This window comes from Schistocerca serialis, chromosome 2 (assembly GCF_023864345.2).
Source record: "Schistocerca serialis cubense isolate TAMUIC-IGC-003099 chromosome 2, iqSchSeri2.2, whole genome shotgun sequence".
NCBI classification, from domain to species: domain Eukaryota; kingdom Metazoa; phylum Arthropoda; class Insecta; order Orthoptera; family Acrididae; genus Schistocerca; species Schistocerca serialis.
The window spans coordinates 100,930,059-100,953,864 of record NC_064639.1 but is presented as its reverse complement, the minus strand read 5'-3'; the positions used below and the strand labels follow the sequence as shown (position 1 = coordinate 100,953,864).

At 42.6% G+C, this 23,806-nt stretch overlaps 1 pseudogene; it reads right to left on the bottom strand.

Moving 5' to 3' along the window:
* Positions 1-18,835: 18,835 nt before the first annotated feature.
* LOC126458979 (5S ribosomal RNA) lies at positions 18,836-18,953 on the bottom strand (annotated as a pseudogene).
* Between the last annotated feature and the right edge of the window lie 4,853 nt (positions 18,954-23,806).

The following is a 23,806-nucleotide window of genomic DNA, read 5'->3' as shown; positions in this document are numbered from 1 at the left end:
ATCTTGTTAACGTATTCTGATGTATTTGAAGAGAGATCCAGTATAATCTAAGATTATGAATGCACCCTTAATGTTATTCCACACAAAATCTTCTGTCACAATACTTACTCTATTCCATGGGTGAAAAGACCTACTGTCAGTAAAGAGATTCGGAAAATATTGGAATAGAACATGATTTAACCATCCATAGTCTATATTGTACCCCACTACTTGCAGTAGCGAAGTCAGGAGGAAATGTTAGACTGGTTATAAATAAATTTTAAACATGACTGTCAGCCAGCAACAGTACAAGAATATGATTTGCGTAATACAGTCAACAGGTTGCACCAAGATTTTATTTTAGTCAGGTTTCAATGTCGACTGCGGTTATAAATGCAAGAAACATTAATAAAATAGTTCTACCTAAATGGACCTGAACAGGAAAAATAGGGGAAAAAATTCAGAAATTTCATGGGAACAAATTTCTAAATAGCATATATCTCAGTTCCTCCTACTGGCAGATTGCTCTATTCAAAGAGTCACAAGAATATACTTCTTTTATCTATGCAGGCAGAAACTATCAGTTTAAAGTGTTGTCTTTCAGCTTGCACATTACTTCACGTGTATTTACGGCAGCATGCAACTCTATACTAGGATCAGAGTTGTTTGACAGAGTAACCCTGTTTGCAGAAGATTATTAATAGATGCACAAACATGGTAAGATCATGCTGAGTTTTCTGACAGAATAGGTAACTTTGTTCTGGTCAAAGGATTGCCCATTTGATAAAATTAAACAACATTAGTAATTTCTAACATGCTTTGTACCCCAGATAGGTCATTTGAATTTTTTCTTACAACTGATGCTTCCTCACTGAGCACCAGTGCTTGTCTGTTTCAGGTGAGAATTAAAGACAGTAAACCTATGGTTTTCAGTGGAGTATTTGCCAGTTGGACATTACCTGACTCTGAGAGAGCCTACTCAACCACTGAGATAGAAACCCTTCCAGTAATCTGGGAATTCAAGAAGTTTCCTTAATACCTATCTGGAAATCATAAAGTGTATTGTGATCATCAGACTCTAAATTTTTTACTGAAATGCAAGCTGTTGCTGCTTGGTTAGCCAGAAGGTCACTAGTCCTTTACAAGTATGACTTTGAAATTATTTATGTAAAAGTGATAAATATGTGGTATCAGATACTCTGTCACACTTACTCTAAGGTTTACCAAATGCAGTGGATTGCATTAAGTCACTTTTGGACTTAAGTGTTTTACTGACAAAAGATGTGACATGTAGAAAGTACAGTACTATCTTAATATGTGTAAGAATATGGGAAAACGTCAGGACACTGATCCATTGTGGAGTAAGATTGAGGAACAATTGACAGGTAACCCTTCTATGTGGTTGGTAATTGTGCTATATCATATAGCACAGCTTTTTTTCCCCAGCACCATCTTTCTGTTCTTGGGTTTGTGACACTGGCGCCATCAGAGGGTGGTTGCTGCAGGAAATGTGAATTATGTGAGAGCCACCACAGTAAAACTAGGAGAGAGAACAGTCAGTGATGTGGAGTTGCAGGAGAGTAACCAAGGCAAGCAGTTCTGTGGGAAGCCAAGGCCCTCACAGAGTTGGAGTGTGCATTAACACCATATGACCACAGTCAACATGGGTGGAACTTGTGTGGATGACAACCTGTTGGAGTGGGTACTGCTTTCTCTAGTTGCACACAAAACATCAAAGGAAGCCGAAGAAAAGCTTTAGCAGATTGCTAGGAGCACTATCACTACTTTTGCGTTAATGTAGATATCTTGGTGCTCTTCTGTTCAAATTGATTCACAGTGTTACATGCAAAGGTGCATTAAGTGATGTCAATTATAGCTCACTTCGTCCAAAAGTTGTGAGTGTTGAGTTACGGGTTGTTGTGCCTATTGCATGTGGTGCATCTTTAGTGTGTATTGTGTTTCACACACAGGGCATGCCAAAATAATACTGTGCATATAAAATAAGCTGGTTCATATCAGTAAGTGCAGTGCATATGTTTGAGCAAAAGCTAAATTTAGTTTAAAATCTTGTAAAAACTGTGAATCTGCTCTGTACTCTGTGCTTTTCATGTTGATTCATTACAAATCTTAGTACTGAACTTCTGGTTCATTCATGTGTATTGTTATTTGCTATATTCTCTCATATGAATGAATTTTTTGTACAGTACATGTAACTAGTGTACTGGTAACTTAGATGTAAGCATTGGTAATTGAGTAACATATTGGCATTTGATGTTTTGGTAATATGGGGTAGGTAGTAGTAACCAGGCAAGAAGTATCTAGTTGAGGGTTTCATCAGTTTTCTAATATAGATAAGTGAATATTTTCTCCTACAATAACATATTGTTATAACTATAGAAGGACAAAGGTCACATACTCGTATGTGAAGAGTGACATTGTCATTTGGGTTGCCCATCTGGGGTCAGATTGAATTGCTTAAATTACTTATTGCTATTATTTCAAACAGATATTTTGTGTTATTCAAGCCCTGTTCATTTGAGCCTCGAAGGAGCTGTTGTTTATAATAGTGTTTCCGTCTTGTCAAATTAGTCTTTGCAAGGCAAATAAAGTGATAATAAAACTGTTGAACTCCATGTTTGCTCAACCCCTGCTCGAACCTCACTCCACGTAAATGCCAGACCACAATTTGGCAGCAGAGCATGGTCGTGTCGTGCAGGTAGGGGCATATTCTAACCGCTTTAAAATCAAAATTAGACTGTGTGTCTTGCCAGTTACAGATAAGCCGTTTGTGGGTTGGTCTTAAAAATAACTCTCTTGTGAAGTGGTATAGCCAAGGGGGCTCTGGCAAGCATTGTGGCAGAGTTTTCGCGACATCTGTGGCAAGTCTTAGGTGAGACAGTGCAGTCAACTGGTTTGCAGCTCAAGGGCATGACCAGTACTGCTGGTGCTGTCAGTTTGGCTGTCTCAGAGTCATAACTTGTACACCTGTTGCAGAGTGAATTACCTTCATGAGGCCCAGTCTGTAGTTTACAAGATAGAGCTGCTCATTATTAGAATAGTATTAGTGATCTATTAGATGTTGTCGGGGATGAAAATGTTCCAGACTTAAATGAGTTGGAAGAGAGGTTGGTCTGAATAGAAATTGTAGTTGGGGATTTATTATCAATGTGTTCAGTGCAGGGGAGTTGTACTGATCTAAACAAGGTTATGGATGATGAGGTGATACAAGATATTGAAGATAAGTTGTTGGCAGGGGTAGCTATAGGGCTGCAGACACAGTTTGCTAGGATTCTCCACCCCATAGTGGCAGTGTTTAATGGTAAGGGTTTCTCTATTGATTCCGTATGTGATAATGTGAAATATCTTTATAATATGGAATGGTTGACAGAAAGACAGGATTTTTTTTAACTGTGGGCCACAGGAATTTTACGGTTAATGTATACACATTCTAAGGATAATTTGGCAAATAGAATAAAGCCACAAATCAAGAGGAGACACTGGCAGGAGTTCATCAGCAGTTATGTAAAAGAGTTATACCTGCACTTGCTGTGAGGAGTTTATTTGAGTCACTTTACTGACACAAGCAAGCCATTTATGATTAGTTTGGTGAATATATTAACAGATTTCACATCTCTATGGGTGCATTTTGTGTCCAGGTTATGAAGACCAAGATGGTTGCACATATTATGAAAGTCTTCAAACCAGATGATAGAGATCAGATGATGTTCACACTACCGCCTTTTGTGGTTAGCGATTTAGGAGATTTAGTGTACCAGGTTGAGTGATTTCACTATATAGACCACAGTAGAGGAAATAAAGCTTCAGTGAATATGGTTGATGACAAAGACTTGCGAGAAAGAAGTAGTGTCTTAATGGTGTGCCTCATGAGGTGGACATTTCGAGGTGCAACTGTGTGCAGCAAGAGAAGTCCTATAGTAGTAACAATTGGCGGCGTCCAAGGGGTGCAGTGAAACAGGTTAATTCTATCGTTACCAGGGATATAAAAGTCTACATTTGGACATCAGCAACGTAGTACACCCTGTGAAATTAATAACGTGCCGGTATGTGGGCTAATACATGTTGGTAGTTCTGCCACACTCCTAAGTATGGACTGGTTTTGAACTCACCAAAAGGTATAGGATTTCCAATGACTGAATTCCGTGGACACTCCGTAAGCAGGTGTCAATTCCAGTACGCTACAAATAATGGGATGAATTTTGGTTAAGTTAGCTATACATGAGCTTACATGAAAATTAAATTAAGAGTAGTAGAAGGGCTATCAGCTCAGCTAATACTGTGCTCAGATGTGATGAGGAAAACTGGACTTATTCCACATTGGGCTTAAGACATCTTCACCTTCCAGTTTTGTGAGAACAGGACATTGTCCTTTTGTCTTCATTTGGCGGTTCCAATAGCTGTTGTACAGGAGAAAGATAATGTAGATGACATTGTACAATTAGATCATCTGCTACCTAGTCAGAGGGAGTAAGTGTAGTCATTGTGTCGCTAGTTCAGCGATGTGCTGACTGATAGGATGGGTATCACAAACTTAATTAAATGTAGGACTGAGTTGATGGATGCGGTATCAATAAGGGGGCCACTTTACCAGCTGTCGCCCTATGTATGGAGGAGCTTAACGGTTTAGCAGTGGTTGTGTAGCAATAAGACGTTATTCACCCTTCCAAATCCCCCTATTCGACTCCCGCATCTCTCATGTCTAAACCATCGAGGGCAGTGGTCGTACTTAATAACAACAAGGTCGTCTCCCATTGTGTTCCGTAGCCTCATTTACTTGTTTTGGCCAATTTGCTGACGGCCATGTTTTTCCCATCTTGGTCCTGAATCAGGCTTATTATCAGATCCCACTAAATGAAGAAATGAAGCGTGTTATGACATTTGCTATGGATTGGAATTTGTTTGCATTTAACTTGGTGGTATTTAGGCTAGGCACTGGTGTGACAGCAAAATATGTTATTTTCTGATGTCAAATTCAAATCTGTATACCATTATTTGGACAATCTAGTGATTTTTAGTAGATATTGGGAGAAACTATAGGACATTTGAGGGAGGTGTTAGAGAAACTTGGGAAAGCAGGGTTGCCAGTTAAACCTGAGAAAGTAAGGATAGGATTCCCGACACGTCATTCGTTGAACATACGAATGTAGTACTACAGGGGGAGATTGGATGTGATCTGGAGCAGAGTATGACTATTAGAGATCGCCCACCCCCTCAGAACGTTAAGGAAATAGCTAGCCTCGTCGGCATGATGGATTTCTTTAGAAAAGTCGTGCCCAATATTCCTCAGTTAGCTAGTCCATTGAACGAGTTACACGAAAAGCGTTGCAAATTTCAGTGGGACGAATCTCAACAAGCCGCTTTCGAGGGTACGAGAGAGGCAATGGCGGGCACTTCTCTCTTGGCTTTACTTGATTTCAGTAAGTATTTCACTGTACAAATGAATGCCTCAGTGAGTAGTCTGGTGGCGGTTCTACTTCAGTAATATCATGAAGGAAGACCGTTACTATTATACGCTTCTAGGACACTGACATTGAAAAAATGCATTTCATGTATGAAGTGGAAGCCTTAGCGGTTATGTTCGCCCTTGAGAAATTCAAATTGTATTTAGAATATAAACCCTTCTGATTAGAGACCGACAATCAAGCTTCAAGTTGGCTCTGTGCAACAAAGGAGCATTGAGCGTACTGGCAGATGCGGGGTGTGCATTTCAGTTCGAGATTAGACATGTGAAGGGAATTAACAATGTTATCGCAGACTTGTTGAGCCACATTATTTGACGACGATGCTGAGGACGTGGAATTGAATTAATTGAATGAAGATGGTTTTCCTGCGTGGTTTAAGGGGACTAGTAGATATCAGGATGCCGATGATTCGCTGTGGAGAATTAAACAGAAAATAGGAAAGGGAGAACCGATCAGACTGTATTCGTTAAGTAAGGGAGATTTGCATTGCAACTCTGAGACAGTAGTAGGCTTAGGATTGTGGTATTCACCGGACTTGTGTCCATGTTGTTTGCATATCATCATCAGTCGCTGATAGGAGGAGGGCATTTGGGGGTTTTTAAAATTAAACGCCCACAGAATACCAAGCTTGATGCTCTAGCTTCTAAGCTTGATGCCCTAGCTTATAAGCTGGTAGATCACTAGATCGTAAATATATATAAATGTAGTGGGTCCATTTCCACGATTGCGAGTAGGACACGAATACCTTTGTACTCGTGTGTGTGGATGCTTTCGAGGTGCTGTTGGTTGTTTCATACTAGGACCGTGACCACACAGTCTTTCATATATTGGTTAAAGAAGATTCCTGGTAGGTTTTGATTCTTGCCCATTACTAGTACCTGACAATGCCATCCCGATGTATGTATTTAATTTGGGGTAGAGACTACTAGTCAGGAACCACCCTTAGCCCTTGTTGTTGTTGTTGTGTCCTTCAGTCCTGAGACTGGTTTGATGCAGCTCTCCATGCTACTCTATCCTGTGCAAGCTTCTTCATCTCCCAGTACCTGCTGCAACCTATATCCTTCTGAATCTGCTTAGTGTATTCATCTCTTGGTCTCCCTCTACGATTTTTACCCTCCATGCTGCCCTCCAATGCTAAATTTGTGAGCCCTTGATGTCTCAAAACATGTCCTACCAACCGATCCCTTCTTCTAGTCAAACTGTGCCACAAACTTCTCTTCTCCCCAATCCTATTCAATACCTCCTCATTAGTTACGTGATCTACCCACCTTATCTTCAGCATTCTTCTGTAGCACTACATTTCGAAAGCTTCTATTCTCTTCTTGTCCAAACTAGTTATCGTCCATGTTTCACTTACATACATACATGGCTACACTCCATACAAATACTCTCAGAAACGACTTCCTGACACTTAAATCTACATATATTCGATGTTAACAAATTTCTCTTCTTCAGAAACGATTTCCTTGCCATTGCCAGTCTACATTTTATATCCTCTCTACTTCGACCATCATCAGTTATTTTACTCCCTAAATAGCAAAACTCCTTTACTACTTTAAGTGTCTCATTTCCTAATCTAATTCCCTCAGCATCACCCGATTTAATTTGACTACATTCCATTATCCTCGTTTTGCTTTTGTTGATGTTCATCTTATATCCTCCTTTCAAGACACTGTCCATTCCGTTCAACTGCTGTTCCAAGTCCTTTGCTGTCTCTGACAGAATTACAATGTCATCGGCGAACCTCAAAGTTTTTATTTGTTCTCCATGGATTTTAATACCTACTCCAAATTTTTCTTTTGTTTCCTTTACTGCTTGCTCAATATACAGATTGAATAACATCGGGGAGAGGCTACAACCCTTAGCCCTTAACAATGAGAATAATATATAGCAGCTATTATACTCTGGTCCATTTGATACTGCTAGGGTACCACATGCTGTCGCTTATTTACTTTTCTGTTCTCAAACTAATACAATCAACTGACTATATCCTCATCCGAATCCAAAAACATGCTTCCAGTAATGTTCTGTAGCTGTGCGTGTAGACATTTATGGATATACGTAGAGTTTCTTTACTGATTATTTAAGGCGTAAATCCATGTAACTGAACATTTTACCTTCATTGTAAATATGGAGGCGTGTTATTAGCGTGCTACTTTTCACTTATGTACGTTTAGTCTACAAATTGTGTATAGAGATACAGAGTGAAGTGTTTATGTATATATCTCAATTACTATTTTTTCCACAGTGTAGGGAATCCAAGACGATTTGTAGTGATCTGCCATTAGTAAATTTTGTAATATTTTTTTTTTTTTTAGTGGACTGTTTCTCGGTATATAATGATGAACTTTGGTAGTGAAGGACATTTTTCATTCTCAAAGACATCTCGAAGACACATAAAGTGTTTTTAAGTAAGTGTGATAATAATTTCAGCTACAGAATGAAGAAGAATCATTACTACACGCTTCTGGCTAGAGGATTGTCTTATACATTTAATATGTTGTAGGATTTAAAGCACTACAATTTATAAAGCTATTTCAGTGCTATTACCAAATGAGTTACTTCATATTACTTATATGACTCAGAAGGATAAGTTACTACTTTGATTATATATGGCAAAGTAATGAAGCATAATATCTTGTATCTGATGTTGCTCACCAACTAATGAATGAAAGAAGAGTTAGGCTTTTACTATAATTTTAACTCTTCTGAGTTGCTAGGTTGAGATTAGTATACTTCTGAAGATTTCACTGTCTTGGTAAGTTTTATAGAGCTATGCAAGTTCCACTGACTCTTGGTCATCATATTAACAATGATTTGAGATTGGGTGAGTAAGCGTATGAGGTACACTCTGAATTTGGAATATGTTAGATCCTCTCGAGATTTAATTTAACTGTGTTTACACTTTTTCGTCTTTTTTGGAATAAAGTACATCTGTTCACATCGAGAGAATGACCAACAATGTACTACGGAACAAATTGCTTTTATCAGCGAGCAGAAGCCTAACAGAAGCGTGTGACTCGGTTGGAACACAGATCTACCTGTGGGTACTGTATTTTCAAAGTCTATTCACACTGGACTCGCATTCGGGAGGACGACGGTTCAAACTCGCGTTCGGTCATCCTGATTTAGGTTTGCCGTGATTTCCCTAAATCGCCTAAGGGAAATGCCAGGATGGTTTCTTTGGAAGGACACGGCCGACCTCCTTCCTCATCCTTCCTTAATCCGATAGGACCGATGACCTCGCTGTTTGGTCCGCTCCCCCAAATCAACCAACCAACCAACTCGTCCTATTAACCTTATCTGACCTTACCAATAGTGCAGTTGTTGTACGGTTTGCTCCAACATATGCACGCCGATGATGCACTACTGTAACACAGCAACATTCTGGAAGAGGTTGGTACACTACCAAATGAAGGGCAAACAAATTTGTAATATATTGTTGAGGCTCAGTGTCCTCAAATTTGATAAATGTGCATTCGTTACAATAATTACGCAAAGTTACAAGTGCGTTTATCAGAATTAACAGAGTTCATGTGCCCTTAACTTTTTCCTGTCAATACAGCACCACGAACGAAACTGGAGTTATGAATTACAATTATAAGCTGCCTGTGGCATCGCAATACTGTATGGTATATGATTTAAGCTCAGTGCTATGCAGCAATTCAGACCACAACATCAGGACAGTTCGGGATCTTCTGGCAATAATATGATATTCTCCAAGACATAAAATCATCTAAGCCCGCTTTCACAGCTAAGAGGTCATCAGCGGCAGTATAATCATATCACTGGGGCGAAAACAGCTAGATAGTACACATCGTCCCACTTACAGGCATCCGTTGGAGAGATGGCGTATCACTTGGCATAAGTTTTGCTCATTATTTACGGTCATCTAAGCATGCATAGACTGTCACAATCAAAATGTGCTTTAGCCAAACCAATCAAATTCATTGCCTATGAGACTGTACTTTATTATACTTTGTTAACTCGACATCTACAAAAAACAAACCTTCGACACACGTCCAACATCTTCTAACATCCAGTGCATTCTATTTGAACGATGACTCGTCATCCTTACTGTGTCCATAGGTATAGCAGAATTAGTGAGCACGGTTTGTGCATCTGCCTCACACTATGAATGTTTTACTTCACTCCGATCGTGAGTTCAAATTGACACAACAAAATAACATTTTTAGTTTCATTACAACTAACGAAGCGTTTTTAAATGTCATATTCACTTTTGCAACCTAGATTACATGACGAATACCTTCTCATCTCCAACCTGTGGAGCAGACTGCTGTGTAAGCTTAGAGACAGTTTGGCATTGACTAGTTTCGTACATCTACATCTACCTACATCTACATTTATACTCCGCAAGCCACCCAACGGTGTGTGGCGGAGGGCACTTTAAGTGCCACTGTCATTACCTCCCTTTCCTGTTCCAGTCGCGTATGGTTCGCGGGAAGAACGACTGTCTGAAAGCCTCCGTGCGCGCTCTAATCTCTCTAATTTTACATTCGTGATCTCCTCGGGAGGTATAAGTAGGGGGAAGCAATATATTCGATACCTCATCCAGAAACGCACCCTCTCGAAACCTGCCGAGCAAGCTACACCGCGATGCAGAGCGCCTCTCTTGCAGAGTCTGCCACTTGAGTTTGTTAAACATCTCCGTAACGCTATCACGGTTACCAAATAACCCTGTGACGAAACGCGCCGCTCTTCTTTGGATCTTCTCTATCTCCTCCGTCAACCCGACCTGGTACGGATCCCACACTGATGAGCAATACTCAAGTATAGGTCGAACGAGTGTTTTGTAAGCCACCTCCTTTGTTGATGGGCTACATTTTCTAAGGACTCTCCCAATGAATCTCAACCTGGTACCCGCCTTACCAACTATTAATTTTATATGATCATTCCACTTCAAATCGTTCCGCACGCATACTCCCAGATATTTTACAGAAGTAACTGCTACCAGTGTTTGTTCCGCTATCATATAATTATACAATAAAGGATCCTTGTTTCTATGTATTCGCAATACATTACATTTGTCTATGTTAAGGGTCAGTTGCCACTCCCTGCACCATGTGCCTATCCGCTGCAGATCTTCCTGCATTTCGCTACAATGTTATCAAAAATATATTAGGTTTGTGCATAAGGTCGTAGCTTTTTTGTTTTGTACGTTAGTATTTCGTTTGCTGTGGGTCTTTTTTTTTTAATTCACTGTTGCTATTTGAGTTTATCTATTGCCATTTGAAGACAACGAGTGGAGCTGTAGATGCTATAAATTAAAGAGCCAAGCGGAGAAATCGAAACATTTCCGACATATTGTTCTGTTTGAGTCCAGTAGAGGAGTAACAGCAGCGTGAGCAGCCGGAAACATTTGCACCACGCATGGGGGAAATGCTATTGGAAGAGCACGGGAAGAAAATGGATTTTCACGTTTGACGCTTCATTACGTTTCAGCAGCAATCTACATCTCATTTAGTCAAAGAATTTGAAATGTAAAGATGCTGAATTTCTGAGAATATACAGGTGTAACTATTTCAAAGGAAACACAAAGCCATTTTATTATTAGTTATACAAGATATCATTTACAAAACAAATATTTCTGAATATGACAAATGTAAATTATGTTATAAAATGGTTGCACTATTAAATATGGTATCTTTTTTTTTAGGAAAAAATAAACTTTTAAAAGTACTGAAAGAACTGTCGCTGCTAACCTACGTTTGTACATTCAAGATGTTTTCAGGAGATTTTAGTTTGTGTAGCATTATTGCTAATTGTTCTTGTAGATCAAGTTCTTTACCTTGGTTTTCTGTGTGACGTACAGTTATTCGATTGTGGATGTCAATTAGTCTGTGTCTGTTAAGGTTCATGTGGTTGCCTATTGTGAGTTTGTCAAAATGGTGAAGTCTAAAAGCACCAATGTGCTCTTTCTATCTAAAGATGAGTCCTCAGGGTTCGAACCCATCGTGCATTGAAAAAAAATCACAATTGTGACAGAAAGCGGTTGTCCTATATTGTACAAAAATATTACTGTCACGGAAGAAACACTGAAAGAAATGGATAAAATTAAAGTTTAATCTTTTTTTGACGTTAGAGAAGAGTACGTATCTTCTCTTTTCCACAGCTGTAAAATGAAATATTGTATTTATTTTCCCGTATTCGCCTCAGATCGAGATATCTTGCTTTTGACAGTCCTTCTTTAGCCAATTTTTAATGCTCTTTTCTTGATTTCGAGATCCATTAGGCATATTCGCGGATTATGCAACAGTCCATCTTTGGTGCCGTAGCGTAGCGAGTGTCAAGATACCAGAGTGCTGAAACTAGCGTTGCAAGCTGTAATCTGTGATTCCGTACTCTCGCACTGTATCTCTCAACAGACACTAAAACACTAATATAAACTGTAATACGCTCCGACCTTTTTTACTGGAAGGCAAAATTGGATTTTTGCGATATTGATAAGGCTATCCACCACATTTTATTCCTTTTGAGCGTGCCTGCTCTATACGATGTACATCTTCATCCATATTCTGCAAACCACTGTGAAGTGCACGGCTAAGGCAACTTCCCGTGGCAGCAGTTATTACGGCCTCTTTCCCTTCCGTCCACATAAGGAGTGGGGAAGTATAACTAAACGCCTCTATGCGTGCTGTAATTAATCTGATCTTATCCTCGCAATCTGTACGGGAGCTATATGTACTGGGTTGTAGCATTTTTTTTTTTTTTTTTAGCTTCAGCTGGTTCTAGAAAATTAGCAAGTAAACTTTCTCGGATTAGTTGACATCTGTCTTTAAGTGTCTGCCAGTTCGGTTTCTTCAACAATTCCGCGACACTCTCCCGCGGGTTAAACAAACAGGGGACCGTCCGTACTGCTCTTACGTGCCAATATCCTCTCTTAGTCCGCCCCTGGTAGCTGTCTGGTCAGCGTGACAGAACGTAAGTCCTAAGGGCTCGGGTTCGATTCCCGGCTGGGTCGGAGATTTTCTCCGCTCGGGGACTGGGCTTTGTGTTGTCCTAATCATCATCATTTCATCCCCATCTACGCACAAGTCACCGAAGTGGCGTCAAATAGAAACACTTGCACCCGGTTAACGGTCTACCCGACGGGAGACCCTAGTCACACGACATTTTATTTATCCTCTCTTAGTCCCATTTGGTACAGGTCGCTCATACTTGAGCAATATTCCAGGATGGCTCGGACGAGTGTTTTGTAAGCAATCTTCTTTGCAGACTGATTGAATTTCCCCCGTATTCTATTAATGAATCGAAGTCGTTACCCTGCTTTATCTACGAGTGAGGCTATATGATCGTTTTATTTCATATCGCTACAAATTGTTACACATTGACATTTGTATGAGCTGGCCTATCCCATTTCTGGCTCGTTGTTACTGATGTCAGGATACTATGGAGTTGCCAGTCTTTGCACCACGTTGGTATCTTCTTAAGATCCGACTAAATCTTATGAAGTTTTTTTGAGATAGTACTGGAGATAGCACCGCACCGAAGGGGATCTGTTGAGAGGCCAGACAAACGTGTGGTTCCAGAAGAGGGGCAGCAGCATTTTCAACAGTTGCAAGGGCAACGGTCTGGTTGAGTGACTGATCTGGCCTCGTAACATTAACCAAAACAACCTTGCTGTTCTGGTACTGCGAACGGCTGAACGCAAGGGGAAACTACAGTCGTAATTTTTCCCGAAAAGATGCAGCTCTTGTATGGTTATATGACGATGGTTTCCTCTTGGATAAAATATTCCGGAGGTTAAATAGTCCCCCATTGGGATCTCCGGGAGGGGACTACTTTGGAGGACGTCGTCATCAGGAGGAACAAAACTGGCACTCTACGGATCGGAGCGTGGAATATCAGATCCCGTAATCGGGCCAACAGGTTAAGAAACTTAAAAAGGGAAATGGATGGGTTAAAGTTAGACATAGCGGGAATTAGTGAAGGTCGGTGGGAAGAGGAACTGGACTTCTATTCAGGTGAATACAGCGTTATAAATACAGTACAAACTCAAATAGGGGTAATGCAGGAGTAGGTTTAACAATGAATAAAAAATACGAACGCGGGTAAGCTACTATGAACAGCATAGTGAGCGCATTATTGCAGCGCAGATAGGCACGAAACTCACACCTACCACAGTAGTACAAGTTTGCATGCCAACTAGCTCCGCAGATGATGAAGAGATTGGAGAAATATATAACGAGGTAAAATAAATTATTCAGATAGTACAAGGAGACTAAAATTTAATTGTGACGGGGGACTCAAAAATGTTACAAATGTGTGTGAAATCTTATGGGACTTAACTGCTAAGGTCATCAGTCCCTAAGCTTACACACTTTTTTTTTTTTGGTCATCAGTCTACTGACTGGTTTGATGCGGCCCGCCACGAATTCCTTTCCTGTGCTAACCTCTTCATCTCAGAGGAGCACTTGCAACCTACGTCCTCAATTATTTGCTTGACGTATTCCAATCTCTGTCTTCCTCTACAGTTTTTGCCCTCTACAGCTCCCTCTAGTACCATGGAAGTCATTCCCTCATGTCTTAGCAGATGTCCAATCATCCTGTCCCTTCTCCTTATCAGTGTTTTCCACATATTCCTTTCCTTTCCGATTCAGCGTAGAACCTCCTCATTCCTTACCTTATCAGTCCACCTAATTTTCAACATTCGTCTATAGCACCACATCTCAAATGCTTCGATTCTCTTCTGTTCCGGTTTTCCCACAGTCCATGTTTCACTACCATACAATGCTGTACTCCAGACGTACATCCTCAGAAATTTCTTCCTCAAATTAAGGCCGGTATTTGATATTAGTAGACTTCTCTTGGCCAGAAATGCCTTTTTTGCCATAGCGAGTCTGCTTTTGATGTCCTCCTTGCTCCGTCCGTCATTCGTTATTTTACTGCATGGGTAGCTGAATTCCTTAACTTCATTGACTTCGTGACCATCAATCCTGATGTTAAGTTTCTCGCTGTTCTCATTTCTACTACTTCTCATTACCTTCGTCTTTCTCCGATTTACTCTCAAACCATACTGTGTACTCATTAGACTGTTCATTCCGTTCAGCAGATCATTTAATTCTTCTTCACTTTCACTCAGGATAGCAATGTCATCAGCGAATCGTATCATTGATATCCTTTCACCTTGTATTTTAAATCCACTCCCGAACCTTTCTTTTATTTCCATCATTGCTTCCTTGATGTACAGATTGAAGAGTAGGGGCGAAAGGCTACAGCCTTGTCTTACACCCTTCTTAATACGAGCACTTCGTTCTTGATCGTCCACTCTTATTATTCCCTCTTGCTTTGTTGTACATATTGTATATGACCCGTCTCTCCCTATAGCTTACCCCTACTTTTGTCAGAATCTCGAACAGCTTGCACCATTTTATATTGTCGAACGCTTTTTCCATGTCGACAAATCCTATGAAAGTGTCTTGATTTTTCTTTAGCCTTGCTTCCATTATTAGCCGTAACGTCAGAATTGCCTCTCTCGTCCCTTTACTTTTCCTAAAGCCAAACTGAACGTCACCTAGCGCATTCTCAATTTTCTTTTCCATTCTTCTGTATATTATTCTTGTAAGCAGCTTCGATGCATGAGCTGTTAAGCTGATTGTGCGATAATTCTCGCACTTGTCAGCGCTTGCCGTGTTCGGAATTGTGTGGATGATGCTTTTCCGAAAGTCAGATGGTATATCGCCAGACTCATATATTCTACACACCAACGTGAATAGTCGTTTTGTTGCCACTTCCCCCAATGATTTTAGAAATTCTGATGGAATGTTATCTATCCCTTCTGCCTTATTTGACCGTAAGTCCTCTAAAGCTCTTTTAAATTCCGATTCTAATACTGGATCCCCTATCTCTTCTAAATCGACTCCTGTTTCTTCTTCTATTACATCAGACAAATCTGCACCCTCATAGAGGCTTTCAATGTATTCTTTCCACCTATCTGCTCTCTCCTCTGCATTTAACAGTGGAATTCCCGTTGCACTCTTAATGTTACCACCGTTGATTTTAATGTCACCAAAGGTTGTTTTGACTTTCCTGTATGCTGAGTCTGTCCTTCCGACAGTCATATCTTTTTCGATGTCTTCACATTTTTCCTGCAGCCATTTCGTCTTAGCTTCCCTGCACTTCCTATTTATTTCATTCCTCAGCGACTTGTATTTCTTTATTCCTGATTTTCCCGGAACATGTTTGTACTTCCTCCTTTCATCAATCAACTGAAGTATTTCTTCTGTTACCCATGGTTTCTTCGCAGCTACCTTCTTTGTACCTATGTTTTCCTTCCCAACTTCTGTGATGGCCCTTTTTAGAGATGTCCATTCCTCTTCAACTGTTCTGCCTACTGCGCTATTCCTTATTGCTGTATCTATAGCGTTAGAGAACTTCAAACGTATCTCGTCATTCCTTAGTACTTCCGTATCCCACTTCTTTGCGTATTGATTCTTCCTGACTAATGTCTTTACAGTCCAGTATCTGATTTCGGAATCTCTGTCTGACCATGATGTAATCTAATTGAAATCTTCCCGTATCTCCCGGCCTTTTCCAAGTATACCTCCTCCTCTTGTGATTCTTGAACAGGGTAGTCGCTATTACTAGCTGAAACTTGTTACAGGACTCAATTAGTCTTTCTGCTCTTTCATTCCTTGTCCCAAGCCCATATTCTCCTGTAACCTTTTCTTCTACTCCTTCCCCTACAACTGCATTCCAGTCGCCCATGACTATTAGATTTTCGTCACCCTTTACATACTGCATTACCCTTTCAATATACTCATACACTTTCTCTATCTGCTCATCTTCAGCTTGCGACGTCGGCATGTATACCTGAACTATCGTTGTCGGTGTTGGTCTGCTGTCGATTCTGATTAGAACAACCCAGTCACTGAACTGTTCACAGTAACACACCCTCTGCCCTATCGTCCTATTCATAACGAATCCTACACCTGTTATACCATTTTCTGCTGCTGTTGATATTACCCGATACTCATCTGACCAGAAATCCTTGTCTTCCTTCCACTTCACTTCACTGACCCCTACTATATCTAGATTGAGCCTTTGCATTTCCCTTTTCAGATTTTCTAGTTTCCCTGCCACTTTCAAGCTTCTGACATTCCACGCCCCGACTCGTAGAACGTTATCCTTTCGTTGATTATTCAATCTTTTTCTCATGGTAACCTCCCCCTTGGCAGCCCCCTCCCGGAGATCCGAATGGGGGACTATTCCGGAATCTTTTGGCCTTCTTCAAATACAGGTCACATGTCCTGTGGATACACGTTACATGTCTTTAATGCAGTGGTTTCCATTGCCTTCTGCATCCTCATGTCGTTGATCATTGCTGATTCTTCCGCCTTTAGGGGCAATTTCCCACCCCTAGGACAAGAGAGTGCCCTGAACCTCTATTCGCTCCTCCGCCCTCTTTGACAAGGCCGTTGGCAGAATGAGGCTGACTTCTTATGCCGGAAGTCTTCGGCCGCCAATGCTGATTATTTATCGAAATTTAGGCAGTGGCGGGGATCGAACCCGGGACCGAAAACTTTTTCTTGATTATGAATCAAAGACGCTACCCCTAGACCACGGGTCCATATGCTTACACACTACTTAACCTAAATTATCCTGAGGACGAACACACACACCCATGTCCGAGGGACTCGAACCTCCGCCGGGACCAGCCGCACAGTCCACGACTGCAGCGCCTCAGACCGCTCGGCTAATCCCGCGCGGGATGGGGGAATGGGATTCGATAGTAGGTAAAGGAAGAGAAGGAAAAATAGTAGGTCAATATGGACTGGGGGAACGGAATGAAAGAGGAAGCCGCTTGGTAGAATTTAGCGCGGAACGTGATGTAATTATCTTTAACACTCGGTTTAAGAATCATAAAAGAAGCTTATATTCTTGTAAGAGACCAGGAGATACCGAAAAGTATTAGATTGATTATATAATGGTTAGACAGAGATTTGGGAATCAGATTTTAAATTTAAGACATTTCCAGGGGCAAATGTGGTCTCTGGCCACAATTTATTGGTTGAAAGTGCCAGAGGTTCTTGAGAGCTCCAGAGGGAGCATTAGGGAACGATTAACTAGAACAGGGGAAAGGAACACAGTGGAAGACGAACTGTTATCTTTAAGAGATGTAACAGCGAAGGCGGCACAGGATGAAATAGGTACAAACACAAGGCCTAGTAGAAAATCCTTGGATAACGCAAGAGATACTGAATTTAATTGATGAAAAGGGAAAATTTAAAAATGCAGCAGGCAGCAGGCGAAAGGGAATAAAATGTTTCAAATATGAGAGTGGCAGAAAGTGCAAAATTGCTAAACAGGAAGGGCTAGAGGAAAAACGAACAATTCAGAAGAATATTTCATTAGGGAATAGATCACCACAGGAAAATTAAAGAGGCGTTTGGGAAAAAGAGAAGTAGCTTTATTAATATCAAGAGCTCATATGGTGAGCCAGTCCTAAGCAAAGAAGGGAAAGCACAAAGGTGGAAGGAGTATACAGAGTCTCAATACGAGGAAGATGAAAGTAATGGTATAGAAAGGGAAGTGAACGGAGATGAAGTTATGGGAGATACGATAGTGCGAGAAGAATTCGAGAAAGCTCTGAAAGGTCTAAGTCGAAACAAGACACCGAGAATAGACGATATTCGGTCAGAACTACTGATACCCTTGGGAGAGGCAGTCATGACAAACCACTTCCATCCGCTGTGCAAGATATATCAGACCGGCAAAACACCTTCAGGCTCCAAGAAGAACGTAGTAATTCCAATTCCAAACAGAGCAGGTGCAGACAAGTGTGAAAATAACCGAACTGTCACTTTAATAAGTCATGGTTGAAAAATACTAACAGTAATTCTTTACAAAGGAATTGAAAAACTGGTAGAAGCTGACCTGGGAGAAGATCAGTTTGGATTCCGGAGAAATGTAGGAACACTTGAGGTAATATTGATCCTTATAAGATAGGTTAAGTAAAGGCAAACCTACGTTTATAGTATTTGTAGAATTAGTGAAAGATTTTGACAGTAATTAATTAAAACTTCCGGGCTGAATTGCCGTGATCCATATATAAAACTTCTCCTTCCTGACGTTTCGTTGCCTACTGTGGGCAACATCTTCTGAGGAAAACGGGGGTAAGCTAGAGGGAGAGACGGGTGATACACAAGAACAAGGCACTCCGTCTTCAGGCCACGAGTGGCCTACCGGGACCATCCGACCGCCGTGTCATCCTCAGTGGAGGATGCGGATAGGAGGGGCGTGGGGTCAGCACACCGCTCTCCCGGCCGTTATGATGGTAATCTTGACCGAAGCCGCTACTATTCGGTCGAGTAGCTCCTCAACTGGCATCACGAGGCTGAGTCCACCCCGAAGAACGGCAACAGCGCATGGCGGCCTGGATGGTCACCCATCCGAGTGCCGACCACGCCCGACAGCGCTTAACTTCGGTGATCTCACGGGAACCGGCGTATCCACAGCGGCAAGGCCGTTGCCACAAGTACAAGGGCCAGCATGAAATAATAAAGAGTTGAAGACTAAGGCGGCAGTGCTCGGATTATGAAGGGTGCAAGACAGGGATGTAGACTTCCGCCCCCACTGTTCAGTCTATACATGGAAAAAGCAATGATGCAAATAAAAGACAGGTTCAATAGTGGAATTAAAATTCAAAGTGAAAGGATGTCAATTACAAGATTTGTCGATGACATTGCAATCCTGCTGGAAAGCGAGGAAGAATTACAGGATCTGCTGAATGGAATGAACAATCTACTGAGCACAGAAGATTAACTGAGAGTAAATCGAAGAAAGACGAAGTACTGCGACGTCATTTTCTTTAATGACTGCTGAATACGTCGTCCTTCGATGTTCAATTCTCCGTTTCGAAATTGTTTGAAGTAGCTTAATACGGCAAAGTGATGCTGACACTCTTATGCAAGCGCATGATTCTCTTCTTTGGTGTATGGATTTACAGAACAAATGGTTATTAATCTCCTTTCTGCAACATCTCTTCATGATCAGTGAAAACTTCTGAAGGTCGAGCTTATGTATCGAAAAGTATAAAAGCCTATAAACAGTCTGTAACTTATCCTTCTGCAGTTTCACATTCTGGCACCTTCTTACTGACCTTTATATGAAGACTAGCTGAGTACCAGATGTTGCACAGGTGTGCATTTATTCCAATTCCAATAGTCCATCTAGTCCATCTGCTCCTTCCCCTTTCTCTGTCCATCTCCTCCGCCGTCCTCGTTCTCTCTGTCCGTCTCTTCCTCCCCCGTCTCTCTGATCACCTCCTCCACTCCCTCCCACTCTCTGTCTACCTGCTCCTGCTCCTCTCTATCTGCCCCTCTTCCCCCCTCTCTGTCCACCTGATCCTCCCCACTCTCTGTACATTTGCTGCTTCTCCCTCTGTCCATCTCCTTTTCACATTTCTGACTCCATCTCCACCTGCCTCCTCTATCTCCTCCTCATTTCCTTTCTCTCCTCCTCTCCCTCTCTGTTCATCACCTCCTCCCCACTCTCTGTCCAGCCTCCTCTCTCATATCAGTGCCATTACCTTCCCCTCTCTGTCTCTCCATGTGTCCCACTGAGCAGGGTAATGCAGTGGTTAGCATACTGGACTCGCATTTGGGAGGACGATGGTTCAAACCCATGTCCGAATTTCCTGATTTAGGTTTTCTGCGATTTCCCTAAATGCTGGGATGGTTCCTTCAAAGGGCTACGATCATTTTCGTTCTCCATCTCCTTCCCTAATCCGAGTTTGTGCTAGTCTCTAATGACCTCGTTGTCGATGGGACATTAAATACTAATCTCCTCCTCATCTCATTGTGTTGGTACCTCCTTCTGTCTCTACGTTATCACTCCCACACCAATAGCACGCTTCCGGTTTTTACCCCACAGTATTTCTTTCCAGATAGTGAGTAATACGTATACCAGGTTTGTCTGAAATCGATCCAGGTGTTTAGGAGGAGTTTATCCCCGCGACTTTGCCCGCGTGCAAGCGTTGTTCGGTCACTACACTCGCCCAAGTGACTGGAGAGTGCTGTCCTCTCTCGAGTTATTTGTATTTGAAGAGCAGTGGCCAGGACGCCACTCCTCCAAGGGCGGCTAAGGGGACATGCCACATCGAGAGGGAGACCGGCTAAGGGGACATGCCACGGCGAGAGGGAGACCAGCTAAGAATGGTCACTAGGTCGGTCGGGCGGCTGTCGAAAGTTGGGGGCCCATGCGCCTCGTATGCTAAAGGGTGAATATGTACATTCTCTTTGTGTGTGACTGTTTTCAATAAGTGCTTCTTTACATACACTCCTGGAAATGGAAAAAAGAACACATTGAACCGGTGTGTCAGACCCACCATACTTGCTCCGGACACTGCGAGAGGGCTGTACAAGCAATGATCACACGCACGGCACAGCGGACACACCAGGAACCGCGGTGTTGGCCGTCGAATGGCGCTAGCTGCGCAGCATTTGTGCACCGCCGCCGTCAGTGTCAGCCAGTTTGCCGTGGCATACGGAGCTCCATCGCAGTCTTTAACACTGGTAGCATGCCGCGACAGCGTGGACGTGAACCGTATGTGCAGTTGACGGACTTTGAGCGAGGGCGTATAGTGGGCATGCGGGAGGCCGGGTGGACGTACCGCCGAATTGCTCAACACGTGGGGCGTGAGGTCTCCACAGTACATCGATGTTGTCGCCAGTGGTCGGCGGAAGGTGCACGTGCCCGTCGACCTGGGACCGGACCGCAGCGACGCACGGATGCACGCCAAGACCGTAGGATCCTACGCAGTGCCGTAGGGGACCGCACCGCCACTTCCCAGCAAATTAGGGACACTGTTGCTCCTGGGGTATCGGCGAGGACCATTCGCAACCGTCTCCATGAAGCTGGGCTACGGTCCCGCACACCGTTAGGCCGTCTTCCGCTCACGCCCCAACATCGTGCAGCCCGCCTCCAGTGGTGTCGCGACAGGCGTGAATGGAGGGACGAATGGAGACGTGTCGTCTTCAGCGATGAGAGTCGCTTCTGCCTTGGTGCTAATAATGGTCGTATGCGTGTTTGGCGCTGTGCAGGTGAGCGCCACAATCAGGACTGCATACGACCGAGGCACACAGGGCCAACACCCGGCATCATGGTGTGGGGAGCGATCTCCTACACTGGCCGTACACCACTGGTGATCGTCGAGGGGACACTGAATAGTGCACGGTACATCCAAACCGTCATCGAACCCATCGTTCTACTATTCCTAGACCGGCAAGGGAACTTGCTGTTCCAACAGGACAATGCACGTCCGCATGTATCCCGTGCCACCCAACGTGCTCTAGAAGGTGTAAGTCAACTACCCTGGCCAGCAAGATCTCCGGATCTGTCCCCCATTGAGCATGTTTGGGACTGGATGAAGCGTCGTCTCACGCGGTCTGCACGTCCAGCACGAACGCTGGTCCAACTGAGGCGCCAGGTGGAAATGGCATGGCAAGCCGTTCCACAGGACTACATCCAGCATCTCTACGACCGTCTCCATGGGAGAATAGCAGCCTGCATTGCTGCGAAAGGTCGATATACACTGTACTAGTGCCGACATTGTGCATGCTCTGTTGCCTGTGTCTATGTGCCTGTGGTTTTGTCAGTGTGATCATGTGATGTATCTGACCCCAGGAATGTGTCAATAAAGTTTCCCCTTCCTGGGACAATGAATTCACGGTGTTCTTATTTCAATTTCCGGGAGTGTATGTTGTCATTGATTACAATCCGAATGGATCCGGACCATTATACAGTCCTTTATATTCTTGATCTGGTAAAATTGACAATTCAAATTTCCGTGTGTGGACGCTAACATTCCAGGCTGGATTGCGATGAATTCAGCGAAGTAGCACGCAGCGGCAGCCATCCGTGGGTGGAACGGCAGAGGCGAGTTGCAACGGAGCAGCATGGGGACACAGCCAATGGTATCAATGCGGCGCATCTGTAAGCTACGTACCTGGTCTGGTTATCTTGCTTCCTGTAAATTCTCACTCATCCTAACTGCCGCTTCTGCTCTTGCACCCTATCGCTAGTCTTTCATGACGAATGAAGTGTTAAGAAAGAAACTCGTTACTACACGTTCGATGGTGAAAGCAAGCCTCACAGGGTTGCTGAATTTTGCAAACTAATTTGATTTAACACGAAAATCGTGCGCTTTGGATATTACTGTCGGGCTAGAACAGTTGTCAAAGATCGTGGAAAAGTATGAACACGCTCAATGATTGCTCGAATTGTCTGGAGACGTAGACGTACATGCTGATGACAGGGAAGCCATCCAAAATATGGTTTCGAGGTTTTGCGAGACCTATGAACAATGACGACAGATCACGCCAACACACCTGACAGGATATAGTCAGATGCTGGATCTGCCTTGAGTGCATCAAAACGTAGCATCAAGTTGTCCACCATAAAACTGCCATCCTTTAATGGTGATGTAACACAGTTCAGGCATTTCTATGACACATTTGTGATTTTTGTGGTACATAATGAGGAATCAGAGGACATTGCTAAATATTATTATTTGCTTACTTCGTTCACAGGTGAAGCTCACAATGTAATTACTGATCTTCCGGTAACTAGCACTAATTTTAAGGTTGCTTTTGATATGGTTTGCAACAGATACAATAACCCTCAATTGACTGCGTCGGCACATCTGAAGAAACTGTTAACGCTGGCGTCAGTGATAAGGACATGTGCTAGCGAACTTCGTGCACTACTTACCGAGGCTGCAAGCAATGTCCATGCACTGATGTTATTACAGCTGAATGTATCCTTGAAAGACATAATTACCTCACAGCTCCTTAAAGAAAGGTTGGCCAGTCAATAAGAATAGAATTCGAAACCGGTCTCAGTTGCAACAGTTTTCCGACATTCAAAGAGAAGTGTGCGTTTCTCGAAAATAAATACAAATCATTGGAAATCGTCAAGGCTACAGTAACACAACGGCACAGCGCATCTGGGAACAAACAGCAGAAAGCCTCCAACGCGAAGTACTCGAGACAAACCCACGTCGCTACTAGTACTGCACGAGCCACGTGCAACCTGCCTCACGCATTGCACAAGTACAGCAAATTCGGGCAGGCCGCGTGTAGAGAACGGAAAGCTTTTGTTATGCGCAACAATCTGTGCTACAACTATCTGAATGGGGATCATAGGGCTTATAATTGCAAATCTGTTTGTTGTCACACTTGTCGAAAACGACACCACACATTGCTACACGCAGAAATACAACACACTCCAGATGGAACAAACAAGGGTTGTCCAAGTGACATGCGACCCATATACAATGGCATACATCTGTCAAGCACACCTAGTTATTGCTCACTGAAAGTGTA